The following is a 15247-nucleotide window of genomic DNA, read 5'->3' on the forward strand; positions in this document are numbered from 1 at the left end:
ATGGAGGTCTTTTCAATCAATGGTGCTCGGTCAATTGGGTACCAGTAGCCCATAAGTTGAACTTTGATCTGTAACTTGCACCATATACAAAGATTAACTCAAAACAGGTTTTAGACCTAAATGTAAAACCTAAAACCATAAATCTTCTAAAGGAAAATATAAGAGAAAATTTTTGTGACCTTGAGTTAGGCAAAGATTTCTTGGATATGATATTAACAGTGTGATTCACGAAAGAACGAATTGATAAATTATGCTTCACCAAATTGAAAACTGCTCTTCAAAAGACACTCTTAAGGGAATGAAAGGACAAATTACAGATTAGGAGAAAATATTTTCAAAGCATATATCTGATAAAGGACTTGTATCTAGAATATATAAAAATGTTCAAAACTCAATAGTAAAAAAACAAAACCTGTGCTTGCTTCGGCAGCACATATACTAAAATTGGAACAATACAGAGAAGATTAGCATGGCCCTTGTGAAAGGATGACACGCAAATTCGTGAAGCGTTCCATATTTTTAGACAGCCTCTTCAATAAGTGGTGCTGGGAAAACTGGACAGCTACATGTAAAAGAATGAAATTAGAACACTCCCTAACACCATACACAAAAATAAACTCAAAATGGATTAAAGACCTAAATGTAAGGCCAGACTCTATAAAACTCTTAGAGGAAAACATAGGCAGAACACTCTATGACATAAATCACAGCAAGATCTTTTTTGACCCACCTCCAGACACTTTAAAACCCTTAGAGGAAAACATAGGCAGAACACTCTATGACATAAATCACAGCAAAATCCTTTTTGACCCACCTCCTAGAGAAATGGAAATAAAAACAAAAATAAACAAATGGGACCTAATGAAACTTAAAAGCTTTTGCACAGCAAAGGAATCCATAAACAAGACGAAAAGGCAACTGTAAGAATGGGAGAAAACATTTGCAAATGAAGCAACTGACAAAGGATTAATCTCCAAAATTTACAAGCATCTCATGCAGCTCAATAGCAAAAGAACAAACAACCCAAATCCAAAAATGGGCAGGAGACCTAAATAGACATTTCTCCAAAGAAGATATACAGATTGCGAACAAACACATGAAAGGATGCTCAACATCACAAATCATTAGAGAAATGCAAATCAAAACTACAATGAGATATCATCTCACACCAGTCAGAATGACCATCATCAAAAAATCTACAAACAATAAGTGCTGGAGAGGGTGTGGAGAAAAGGGAACACTCTTGCACTATTGGTGGGAACGTAAATTGATACAGCCACTATGGAGAACAGTATGGAAGTTCCTTAAAAAACTAAAAATAGAACTACCATACGACCCAGCAATCCCACTATGGGGCATATACCCTGAGAAAACCATAATTCAAAAAGAGTCATGTACCACAATGTTCATTGCAGCTCTATTTACAATAGCCAGGATGTGGAAGCAACCTAAGTGTCCATCAACAGATGAATGGATAAAGAAGATGTGGCACATATATACAATGGAATATTACTCAGTCATAAAAATAAACGAAATTGAGTTATTTGTAGTGAGGCAGATGGACTTAGAGTCTGTCATACAGAGTGAAGTAAGTCAGAAAGAGGAAAACAAATACTGTATGCTAACACACACATATGGAATCTAAAAAAAAAAAAAAAGGTTCTAAAGAACCTAGGGACAGGACAGGAATAAAGATGCAGACATAAAGAATGGACTTGAGGACACAGGGAGGGGGAAGGGTAAGGTGGGATGAAGTGAGAGATTGGCATGGACTTATCTATACTATCAAATACAGCCACATAGCACAGGGAGATCAGCTCAGTGCTTTGTGACCACCTAGAGGGGTGGGATAGGGAGGGTGGGAGAGAGACACAAGAGGGAGGATATATGCGGATATATGTATATGTATAGCTGATTCACTTTGTTATAAAGCAGAAACTAACACACCATTGTAAAGCAATTATACTCCAATAAAGATGTTTAAAAAAAAACAACGAATTTTTAAAGTGCAGAAAATACTTGAATATACACTTCACCAAGGAAGACATATAGATGACAAATAAACAGAAAAATAGGCTCAACCTTTGTATCATATATGAACTACAGATTAAAACCACAGCATGGAGTTTCCTTAAAAAAACAAAAAATAGAGCTATCATATGATCTAGCAATCCCACTCTTGAGCTTATGCCCAGAGAAAACCATAATTTGAAAAGATACATGAACCCCAATGTTCATAGTAGCACTATTTACAATAGCCAAGACATGGAAGCAGCCTAAATGTCCATTGACAGAAGACTGGATAAAGAAGATGTGGTACATATATATATATATATATATATGGAATACTACTCAGCCATAAAAAAGAATGAAATAATGCCATTTGCAGCAACATTGATGGACCTAGACATGATCATACTAAGTGAAGTAAGTCAAAGACAAATGTCATATCATGTCACTTATATGTGAAATCTAAAAAAAATGATACAAAAAACTAAAATCTATAAAACGTATTTACAAAACAGAAACAGACTCACAGACATGGAAATCAAACTTATGGTTACCAAAGAGGAAAGCAGGGGAGGAATAAATTAGGAGTTTGGGATTAACATATACACACTGCTGTATATGAAATAGATAACCAACAAGGATCTACTGTATAACACAGGTAACTCTACTCAATACTCTGTAATAACCTGTATGGGAAAAGAATCTGAGAAAGAATAGATATATGTATATGTATGACTGAATCACTTTGCTGTACACCTGAAACTAACACAACATTGTAAATCAACTATACTCCAATATAAAATAAAAATGAAAAAAACACAATGAAATAGCACTGCAGGCTAGAGTATGGCTAAAATGAAAAGACGAACCAAACCAAATGCTGACAAAAATGTGGAGCAACTGAAACTCTCATCTATTGCTGGTGTGGGTGCAAAAGACCACAGCCACTTTGAAAAACAGTTTGGTGGTTCCTTAAAACGTGAAACATACCCCCACCATATGTTCTGGCCATGCCACTCTCAGATATTTACACAAGAGAAAAGAAAGCACATGTTGACAAACATACTTGTACACGAATATTCATAGTGGGTCTGTTTTTAATGCCTCCAAATGGGAAGCAACCCCAAATCTCCAGCAATCAGTAGCTGGATAAATAAATTTTAGTATATTCATAGAATGAAATGCTACCAAGCAATGAAAGAAAATAATTATTGATACACTTAATATGTATGGATCTCAGAAAAATTGAGTGAAAGATACCAGATTTAAAAAATATACATACAGTAGATTCCATATAAGTAAACTCTAGAAAGTACATACTAATCTGAGCGCAGAAAGCATGTCAGGGGTTGTCTGGAGGGAGGGGAGGAGGGAACGTAGCCATTACAAAGGGACCAAAGGAAACTTCAGGGGACGATGGATATATTCATTTGCCTGATAGTGGGGATGGTTTCACAGGTATATACATATATTTCAAATCCTATCAAATTTTACACTTAAAATATATGCAGTTAATTGTATGTCAGTTATTATATCTCAGTAAAGCTGTTCAAAAATTTATATGGGGCTTCCCTGGTGGCGCAGTGGTTGAGAGTCCGCCTGCCGATGCAGGGGACGCAGGTTCGTGCCCCAGTCCGGGAAGATCCCACATGCCGCGGAGCGGCTGTGCCCATGAGCCATGGCCGCTGAGCCTGTGCGTCCGGAGCCTGTGCTCCGCAAAGGGAGAGGCCACAACAGTGAGAGGCCCGCATACCACACACAAAAAATTTATATGGAGATATAAAGAACCTAGGATAGCCAACACAAGAATGTAATAGATAAACAATGTTGATGGACCTGCACCACTTGATTTCAAGAATGGCCATAATGAGACAGTAATTATTTCAGTATGGTATTGGCATGTGGTTAGACAAACAGATAATGTAACAGAATATAGAGTCTAGAAATAGATTCACACATATATGGCCAATTGAAATGTGATGAAAGCTCCAGTGTAATTCCACGGGGAAAGGAAGCTCTTTCCAACAAATGATACTGGAACAACTTGATAACCATATGGGAAAAAAATGAATCTTGACTCTATCGTCACACCATACAAAATTGTTTTAATGTGGATCATTGACCTAAATTTAAAAGATAAATCACTGGAAAATGTCTATGGGACCTTGGTGCGAGCATGCATTCTTAGGGTCCAAAAATGCTAAGTATAAAGGAAAAGAATGATAAGCTGGATTTTATAAAAATTAAAGATTTCAGCTCTGCTCATTAAAAGACTCCTTTTAGTAAAGTGAAAATGCAAGCAACAGATTGGGAGAAAATATTTACAGTACATATATTTGAAAAAGGACTTATAGCCCAAATATATACATAACTACTATAAATCAAAATGAAAAAGATAGCCCTATAAAATATGAGTAAAATATTTGCATAGATACTGTTGTGGTCCACACGCGGGTTGGAAAAGAATTTCCAGACACAAGGCAGAATGTAAGGAAGATAGAGTTTATTAAAGAGAAGGGTCACTGCAAAAACAGTGGGCCGACTTCCTGGTAGCCAGGGAGAGCCAACAATGAGCATGGGTTGCTTGCCTCTTTTTATAGCCAGGGAACCTGTTAAGTCGTCTGCTGACTGGGCAGAGTATGTATACTTTCAGTGTGCTGAGTGGGAGAAAAACGGGGCAAATGTCTTTCCTTATATGGAATGGGAAAGGGACAGGGCATGCTGCTTGGGAGGGCTCTGGGACATTGCAATGGTCACATTGTGACAGAGTGATAGGAGTCCTGTAACTCTTTGTTCTGGCAATATTGGCTCTTTGAGTTTATCTTTTTCTTTGTCCTTGGAGCACACCGCAGATACTTCACCAAAAAAGATATACAAGTGGCCAACATGTTCGTGCAAAGGTAACTTAGCATTATTAGTGACCAGAGAAATGCAATCTAATACCACAGTGAATTTAGCCCATTTCCTACCCACAGAATGACTAAAATAAAAACTGACAATATCAAGGGCGGCTGAGAATATAGAACAATCAGGCTTCTCATAAATTACTGTGAAAACGTCAAGTGCTCCAACCGCTTTGGAAAATCCTTTAACGATTACTTATACAGGTAATATACACTTAGTTCATAATTAAGCAGTTCTACTCTTAGCTACTAACTTAAGAGGTATGAAAGCATAAAATACTTGTATAAAACTATTCATAGAAATTTTATTCATGATAACTAAACGCTAGAAATAGCCCAAATGACCAACAACAGGAGAATGGGTAAATTGTGGTTTACTACTTCGCAGAAAAAAGGAATTGATTTTGTGTGATTGATACATGCAAGACCGTGAATGAATATCCAAAGCATTATGTTGCATGAATAAGTCTTGAAAAAAAATGAATGCCTACCGTACAATTCTATTTACAGGAAGTTCTGCAACAGGCAAACTAGTTATTGTTGGAAAGTAAGAACAGTGACTGGAATGGGCCATGTGATAATTATCTGGGGTGAAGAAATGTTCCACATCTTGATTTGGGAGTTGGGTACATGGTGTACACATTTGTCAAAATCATCAAACTGTATACTTCTAGTCTGTGCATTTAACTATGTGTAAATTAGGCCTCAATGAAAAAAGTATTGTGGAAAAAATATAGCAGTCACGAACATATGTTCTCCTAAAAAGATAACGTTGGAATACATGAAGCCACAGGCAAAGAAACTGTGGATTAAACTAGATAAATCAACAATTAAAACTGTCATTTAAAATCTCCCTCTTAGAAACTGATAGATCAAGCAGTCAAAAACATAAAACAAAGAGACAGAAGATTGGAATAACATAATAAACTTGAGCTCTTAAGAAATTGAAATAACAATCGAAGACGTTCCCCTCAAAACATCCTCAGTGACAGAGAGCTCTAGATGAGAGTTCTACGAAACAGTTAAGGGTCAGATAAATACTCTTAAAGAAGTTGTTCCAGAAAATGAAATAGAATATAAGGGAAATCTGCCAACTTATGAGGTGAAAATAACATTTATCCCAAGTTCAGATATGGTCAATACAAGGAAAACAATAGGTCTATTTCACTTATAAAAATAGAGGCAAAATTCCAAATAAGCTGCTAGCTAATTAAACCTACAGAGTATTTTGAAAAATGATCTAGTTGAGTTTATTCCAGGACTGCAAGAACACCAGAAATTCTCTCAGGGTTATTTACCATATTATCGGACCAAAGGAGCAAAATGACTCTTAAAAGATGCAGCAAAGTATTTGATAAAGTTCAGTGTCTTTTTGTGATTTTAAAAAATCCTCAGGAAACGCTGAGTAGAAATGAACACTCTTAATGTGATAAAGGTTTTGCATATTAAAAGTTTCCAGAAAACCTACTACTCTGTAGACAAACTTTAGATTCTTTATTTATTTTTTTATTTTTTTTTTTCAGTATGCGGGTCTCTCGCTGATGTGGCCTCTCCCATTGCGGAGCACAGGCTCCGGATGTGCAGGCTCAGCGGCCATGGCTCACGGGCCTAGCCGCTCCGCGGCATGTGGGATCTTCCCAGACCGGGGCATGATCCTGTGTACCCTGGATCGGCAGGTGGACTCTCAACCACTGCACCAGCAGGGAAGCCCTAGATTCATTTCTTTTAATGCTGGAAACAGAACAAGTAAACACACCACAGCTATACACGCTAATTACAGGAGGCACTGGCTAATTCCATAACATGAGAAAATGAAGGGATTGGAAGGGAAGAGGGAAGAGGCACCTCTGTCATTACCCACAGATTATATATCATCTTCATAGAAACCCACCAGAAAGAACAGAAAATTGATTGGAACTAATAATAGAGTTTAGCAAGATTGCTGAATACAAGATCAACTTACTAAAATTAGTGGCTTTCCTCTATACCAGTATTAACCAATTAGAAATATAATAGAAAAAGAGATACACTCACAAGAGGAACAAAAACTATGACGTATCTAGAAATTAAGCCAGAAGCAAATGCAGAAAACCATTATAAAGGAAAAAAATTAAAATTTAAGAAATGTAAAGTCCGCAAAAGAAGACATGAAAATATGGAGAAAGAAAATTGAAAACATTTAAAGGACATTGTATTGGTCCCCTTGGGCTCTGCTGTCACAAAATACCATGGACTGGGGATGGGGACATGGAGCTGGAATAAGAGAAATGTACTTCTCACAGTTCTGGAAGCTGAGAGTCTGAGATCAGGGTGCCAGCAATGTCGGGCTCTGGTGAGAGCCCTCTTCCTGGCTTGCAGACGGCTGCCTTCTTGCTGGGTCTTCACACGATGGAGCAAGCGACAGAGAAAGTTCTCTGGTGTCTCTTCTTATTAGGGCACTAATCTCCTCATACAGACCCACTTTTAGGACCTCATCTTACCCTAATTACCTCTCTGAAGCCCCATCCCCAAGCACCATCATATTGGGGGTTAGGGCTTCTAAGCATTTGGGGAGGACCCAAACATTCATTCCATAACAGACTTAAAGGAAAACATGAATAAAATGGAAAGAGACTCTTTTTATGGGTGCTTAAAATTGTAAAAATGGCAAATCTTCCCACATTAATCTATAAATTCCATGTAATTGTGTGAAAGTACCAGCTGAATTTTTGGATGGACTTCAACTCATTCTAAAACACGTAGAAGCCAGAATGTCCCCAAATTGCCCAGTCTGGTTTGAAAGTGAAGGGCTCAGAGTTGGTGGTGGTTGTTGGCCGTATGATGGAGACCTCCTACAAAGACAATGGATTCGTTTTCACAGCTGTGTAACAAATTAGTACAAACTCATGACTCAAAACAATTTGTTATCTTCTAGTTCGGTGAGTCAGAAGTCTGGGGTAGTGTGGCTGGGTTCTCTGGTCAGGGGGCATCTCTCAGTGTGGGTGTCAGCTACTTCCTTCCTCTCTAGGAGCCCAAGGAAGAATACACTTCCAGGTTCACTCAAGGTGTTGGCCAAAGTCAGTTCCTTGTGGTTGTAGGACTGAGGACCCTATTTCCTTGCTGCCTGTCAGCCTGGAGCTGCTCTCATCATCCAGAGGCCATCTGCATTCCTTACCAGGTGGGCCCGCCATCTCTAGAACCAGCAATAGAGGAGCTCCTTTACACTGAATCCTGCTCACATTTGAAATTATAGGAGCAATGCCTCCACCATAGGACTCTAGGGGAGAGGATCATACACAGCAGATGCACCAGGGTGACCTCTTGGGGCCATCTTAGAATTCCATCTACCACACCATGATAGAAAAAACAGAATAGAGAGCTTAAAACCCCACCCTTTATATATGGAAACATAGCATATAAGAGAGATGGAATCACAAACCAGACAGGAAAGGATAAATTATCTGATTTCCACCATAAGGAAATTTGACTATACAGAGGAAAACATTAGATTGATTTCCTACGATCTCATACCACACACATGGTGAATCTAGATAGGTTAAATATAAATGGATTAAATACTGTGGGTGAGGAGTAAAACTATAGAATTATTAGAAAGTGTTCGGCATACTCTTGCGACCTTCAGATAGGGTGGGACTTCTGAAATATGGTCCTTTACACATCACAACCCAGAGGATGACTTGCTGATGGGTTTGACTACATCAGAATTAAAAATGTTGGTCCGTTGGAAATAGGGTTAACAGGCAGAGGACAGATGGTATTGATAATATGGTGTTTACAATACTGGAATTGATAAAGGATTACTATCTAGAACATGCAAGGGTCTCTGACAAATCAGTAAGAGATGGGCAAACCGCAGAGAACAATGGACAATTGGAAGAAGGAAAAACCTGAAAAGTGAATGAGTCTGTGTAGAGATACTCAATTTCACCAGTAATTTGGGGGGAAATGCAAAAATAATGTGCCGATTTTGTAAAATATATGTGTTGGGTAGTACAAATGTTGGTGGAAATGAGGGGAATCGGGCACTCTAATGCTCTGAGCCTTGCTGGTGGACAGTCTGGCAGCACGTTTCACATTGTGCTGTGTGGCTCTTAACTCGATCACCCCCCTCCTTAGTCCTCGACGGGGCCAGAACCAGGGGACACACAAAGGGACCTTCGTTGCAGCCCTGATGTGGAGAGGACAGCCCACGTTCCACCGCAGGGGAAGGAGCGGGGAAGATGAGGGCGCAGGGTGCGGAATACCGTAGTATCATTTAAGTCTCTGAAGGAGCAGCGTACACAGCAACAAGCAGCACGGACAGATTTTTAAGGCATATTGTTGAATGCAAAAAAGTAAGAAACAGGAGCTTTATAGCACAACAAAATGTACTTACAACTGAAACAACACTTACCAAAAAACATAACAGTTAAACGTGTTTTTCAAAGTTAAATACTTACAGGCAGACCTCATTTTACTACGCTTCGCAGATACTGCCTTTTTACAAATTAAGGGTTTGTGGTGACCCAGCGTCGAGCAAGTGGATCGGTGTTATTTTTCCAACAGCACTTGCTCACTTTGTGTCTCTGTGTCACATTTTGGTAATTCTTGCGTCATTCCAAAATTTTAAATTATTATTGTATTTGTTATGATGATCTGTGATCAGTGATCTTTTTTTTTTTTTTTTTGCGGTACACGGGCCTCTCACTGTTGTGGTCTCTCCCGTTGCAGAGCACAGGCTCCAGAGGCACCGGCTCAGCGGCCATGGCTCACGGGCCCAGCCGCTCCGCGGCGTGTGGGATCTTCCCGGACCAGGGCACGAACCCGCGTCCCCTGCATTGGCAGGCGGACTCTCAACCACTGCGCCACCAGGGAAGCCCCGATCAGTGACCTTTGATGTCACTATTGCAAGAAGATTACCACTTGCTGAAGGCTCGGGTGGTGCTTAGTATTTTTGAGCAATAAAGTATTTTTTAATTAAGGTGTGTACGTGGTTTATTAGGTATAATGCTATTGCACACTTAATATACTTAACAGTATGGTGTAAACAGCACTTTGTCTTTCTTCCAGTTTTATCGAGATGTAATTGACACAGAGCACTGTATAACTGAAAGGCTACAACATCATGATTTGACTTGCATTCATCATGACATGATTACCACCATAGGTTAGTAAACACCCATCATCTCCTATAGATTCAAAATTAAATAGAAAAGACTTTTTTTCCTTGTGATAAGAACTCTTAGGGTTTGTTCTCTTAACGTTCATATATAACATACAGTAGTGTTAGTTATATTGGCATTTATTAGGTTGCCCATTACATCCCTATTACCTGTTTATTTTATAACTGGAAATTTGTACCTTTTGACAGCCTTCATCCGATCCCCCCTCCCCAAATCCCCGCCTCCGGTAGCCACAAATCTGATCTCTTTTTCCATGAGTTTCTTTGCTTTTGAATTATAACTGACATAACACTAGGTTAGTTCCTTAAGAGTATAATGTGAACATAACTTTTATATGCGCTGGGAAACCAAAAAGTGCGTGTGATCTGTTTATCGGGATAGTGACTTTATTGCGGTGGTCTGAAACCCAACCTGCAGTATCTCTGAGGTCTGTCTGAATTCAAGAATGTACATGAAATAATTCCAGTGAGCATCTTCAGAGGCAAGGCGGAAATAAAGATGAAAATTGGGAACAAAAGGTGAAGATTAATAACATGAAAGATAATAGACAGTTAATAACTGTGTGCTGTGAAGTAAGGAGTGTGATGAATGCAGTTGTCTGAAGCTAAGATACAAATTTAAAAAGATACACACCGGGCTTCCCTGGTGGTGCAGTTATTGAGAGTCTGCCTGCCGCTGCAGGCGACATGGGTTCGTGCCCCTGTCCGGGAAGATCCCACATGCCGCGGAGCGGCTGGGCCCGTGAGCCATGGCCGCTGAGCCTGCGCGTCCGGAGCCTGTGCTCCACAATGGGAGAGGCCACAACAGTGAGAGGCCCGCGTACCGCAAAAAATAAAAATAAAAAGATACACACCGTGAGATGTGGAGCCTGGTCTCCAAGGTGATCCCAGCTCCAAAATTCTCAGTGACACTCCCAGAAAGCCCTGTCTTCCTCTGCTTGGTCATTCTTTTACACAGGAGCCTGTCGGCTGTCCTAGTGCTTTCCCCAGAGAGGGACTTTTCTGGGGGTCGAGGGGAGGTGGTGAGGTGGACTATGTCACACTGTTACATTGTTCCCACCACTTGTCCCTCTTGGCTGCAGGATTGCCTTCTCCATCCGTGAACGCCAGCAGGAACAGATTTAAGAGCTGGAGGCTGTTTCTTCGTGACCCCAAGGCCAGCAATGCCCAGCAAGGGGGCTGAGCTGACTGCCCTGGGTGCAGAGCAGAGAGAACGAGGCTGCAAAAGATGGATGTGTAGGGCTGAGCGGACTTAGATGCCACTGAAACATGGGGGCTGCTTGTTTCTAGAGCATAACCTCACCTAACCTACCTGACAAAGGTCTTCCCTTAGGGTCTCCCACCCCAGTTTTCTTCTCTGTAATCCGGAAAGTTTTAAGACTTGACGAGGGGCTGGAGAGACAAGAAGATTCTGATCAGCTTTCCAACCAGCCCACACTCTGCTGGAGTGGTCATTACTACTGGACGTGTGACAGCTACCCCCAGCTCTCAGGAAGTAGCTGTCAGCGTCCTGCGGTTTTGACATGCACAAGAGCCTTCTCGAGCACCTGTAATATCGGACTCCATCACCCTGCGCATGAAGAGCTGAGCCCTTGGGGACAGCATGAAAGACAGGAAAATGAGGTAGTGACTAAGGTCCACCCACCCGGGCTGCAATTATTTAATTTTCCTGGAAAATCAGCATCATCAAGATGAATACTTGGCTGATTTCACAGCAGATTAATGCACTTGATAAGACGTGCGTTAATTCCCACTTATCCCTTGACGAGCTTCACTGAAAGCTTGCTGATTAAACAGCCAGTGTTGCTATCCTGCCGTGTCAATTTCTCCCCAGACCAAAGGAACTGCAGGTTTGGTGAGATTCACACTTTATGTTCCTTGTTCATTTTCAGATTCTTCAGATACAACCTTCATTCCCTGCTATGGACAAAAGTGTGTCCCCCCCCCCCACCCCACAAAGTTCATATGTTGAAGTCCTAACCCCCAGTACCTAAAATGTGACTGTCTTTGGAGATAGGGTCCTTGTGATGTAATAAGTGACAGTGAGGTGCTCAGGGTGGGACTTAGTCTAATCGGACTGGTGTCCTTCTAAGATAAGGGGAAAGTAGGACACAGACCCTGACAGAGGGACGATGATGTGAAGACACAGAGAAGAGAAGACGGCCATCTACGAGCTGAGGAGAGAGGCTTAAGAAGAACTAACCCTGCTGGTACCTTGATCCCTGACTTTCCAGGCTCTAGAATTGTGAGAAAATAAGTGTCTGTTGTCGGAGCTGCCCCGTCTGTGGTATTTTGTCATGGCAACTGGTGCAGACTGATCCATCGCCTGTTTAGCATCTCCAGTAAATTCCACACCCTCCAACCTGCCCATACTGGCCTTTGGGGGCATATTTTCTCTATTCACATCCCTACCCTCAAATCCTGCATCTTTCCAAGGAGCTGTCTGTTTTCTAATCACAGGTCCAAAAAATATGGGTGCTCCTTTCTCCTGGAGGCAACCCGTCCCCCCTCTGCACGAGACACCCATTTGATGGCCTGTGTGCTCTCCCCAACCCTGAGGTGTTCCCTGCACATGTCACACCCCTTTGTTCTGTGTCACCTCCAAGGAGAAAGCTGAAAGTGACGGGGGCTTGTGACAGAACTACCCAAAATAGGAATAAGAAGGAAAAGGGTACAGGAAGTAGCAGGGTGAGCTTGTAGTAAAACAGCTAAGGGATGTGCTTCTTGGGCCCGTGGTGAACCTGGAGGCTGACAGTTTGTCTCTCATGGCCTTGGAGGATTTCCTGAATTCAGGCTCTGGGGGTGGATTTTCTAAAGCCAAGTTCACAAAACCAGGTGCCAACATGCCAGTGCTCAGTGAGAAACAGCCTGCCATGTGGCCTGGACTTGTGTGGGCATCACCAGGGCATTCTCTTTTTGCAGCCGGACGTCCACGGAAGGTGAGTCAGGACCAAATGTCGAGCTGGCACAGAATCAGGGCAGAGGTGGCAAGCTGGACCAGGTGACTGTTTACCCGATGGACCGTCCCACAGCATCTGTTCCCAGAGCATGATGGGAGTTACCGGAGACCATTTCATGTTGACCTCACACCCCAGAAATCCATCGGCTCAGTGCCCCCTGGGGTGGGGATGGGCTCCCTGTGATCATATGGTCCTTCAGCTCCTCTGGAGCCAAGGTGTGGCCCCTGGGGAGCCAACTGCATCCCTAACGTGACCTGCATCTCTGACCTGCAAGCCTTCCTGCACGAGACTCACATGACATGCTCAGAAGGCAGATTTGTCATCCTTATTTCTGTGCTTGGGAAGAAGTTTTCCTCATGCCCAGAGCTCAGGGGCCAAGAGGGCGGATTAGGAGCAAGACAGCCAGGAGGCTCTGCGCCCAGGTCTCTCCGCTCACGTGGGACAGCTCAGCGGCTTCCTGTCTGCCAAGTGCAGATGGCTGTGCCTTTGTCCCGGGGGTCCTGGGGGCTGGGAAGCAGCTGAAATCACGTGGGTGCACAGCAGCTGGGAAGGTCTGGGACAAACTGAGCTCGAGTTCTGCCCACTCTTCCTCCGCGTCTGGGTTCCTCTTCAGAGCAAAGAGCGTATCACTAAGGTTGCGGTCGAGTCCGCCACTCTGCCCACTGCCCTTCAAAAGGGCCTCCTGGGCACTGATTGTGACAGCGAGGACGGACGGGACAGGCCTGAGTGTCACGGTGAGAGGGCGACAGCTCTTTTCAGTGACGAGAGCAAGGGCAGATACCACTTCTGTCCCCCTGGGAATTACTTTGCTCGAGCGGCTCACAGAATTCAGGGAAACACATATTTACCAGCTTCTGAAAGGATATGAAAAAGAACACAGATGTACATCCAGATGGAGAGATACGCGAGCAAGGTTTGGGAGGGTCCTGAGCACAGGTGCTTCTGCCCCTGGGGACTTGGGGGGTGCATCACCGCTCCCCCCCCCGCCCCGTATGTGGATGTTCACCCACCTGGAGGATCCTGAATCCCCTACTATTGGGATTCCATGGAGGCTTCCTCACGGGGAATGATCAGTCATGAGCTCCATCTCCAGCCTCTCTCCCCTCTCTGGAGGTGCAGGGACGGGGCTGAAAATTCCAGGCTTCTAATCATAGCTCCATCTTTCTGGTGACCAGCCCCCATCCAGGAGCCCACCCAGAGTCACCCAATTAGAACAAAAGACACTCCTATCACCCAGGAAATTCCAAAGGATTTAGGAGCCCTGTGTCAGAACTGGGGGCAGAGACTAAATATCAGAACAAGAGATGTTCCCGGCGCTCTTATCACTTTGGAAATTCTGAGGGTTTGGGGGAAGAGACCAACATATGTATTTTCTGTTATCTTATATCTGCTCTTATTTTCCGGGTGTGATGACCGGGTTCTTGTCTTTCCTTGCCAGGTGGCCACAACATTCCAGCTTCTCACCTGCATCTCTGTACCCCTGGGTGGTCTCACCTGGTCCCATAACGTCACCAGCCTCTGAATGCTGAGGATCCCCCGCCCCATCCAGACCAGATCTGCCTCTAAACTTTCTGCATGGGTCTGCCTCCATGGCAAACTAAACAGGGCACTCCAGAACAAGAGGGGAAACCTTCCAGCTCCCTCTTACAAATGTCACTCAGGAGTCTGGGCACTGATGATGGCCTCAGCCTGGCTTGGCCAGCGCCCATCTTCTTGACACATGGGGGGCAGTCAGGGCGAACACAGCTTTGAATCAGTGTCAGCCCTGTTTCCCGGGTCATTTATCCTCCAAACCTACAGCCTGTAGGACAAGACTCGTGGGTCCTGTGTTTCCCTGGAATGATGAACTTGAAGCTCTCTCACTGTGAATCCTAAGGCCCTTTGCTCCCTCTTACCTCTGTAATGCCTTCCCTGGCTCCAGAGAATCCTTGCTCACTCAGTAAGCCTTCCTTCAAACTCCCCCTACAGCCTTCTCAGCCCTTGGGTGGGTGGTGCACCTCCTACAAGTGCCCCCAGGCGGCTCTGGTCACACTACACTGTGAGCATCCTGGGGGCAGGCCACGGTGCCCTTGTCTGTGTGCCCAGCCCCTGGTACATGTTGGGTCTGGGTTTCACTGCCTGCCCTGTGTCCTCAGCCGAGCCCATGGTGCAGGCAACCGTGCGCTGCAGGAAGGGGAAGGCCAGTCTTTCCTAATGAACGCCATTGGCCCAAG

General features: G+C 43.2%; 1 non-coding gene across 1 annotated transcript; it reads left to right on the plus strand.

Annotated features, from left to right (window-relative positions):
* Positions 1–414: 414 nt before the first annotated feature.
* Positions 415–521, plus strand: LOC136119758 (U6 spliceosomal RNA). Its single transcript, XR_010655717.1, has one exon. It is a non-coding gene; the product is annotated as a U6 spliceosomal RNA (small nuclear RNA).
* The last annotated feature ends 14726 nt before the right edge of the window (positions 522–15247 follow it).

Source organism: Phocoena phocoena, chromosome 2 (assembly GCF_963924675.1).
Source record: "Phocoena phocoena chromosome 2, mPhoPho1.1, whole genome shotgun sequence".
Lineage (NCBI taxonomy): Eukaryota > Metazoa > Chordata > Mammalia > Artiodactyla > Phocoenidae > Phocoena > Phocoena phocoena.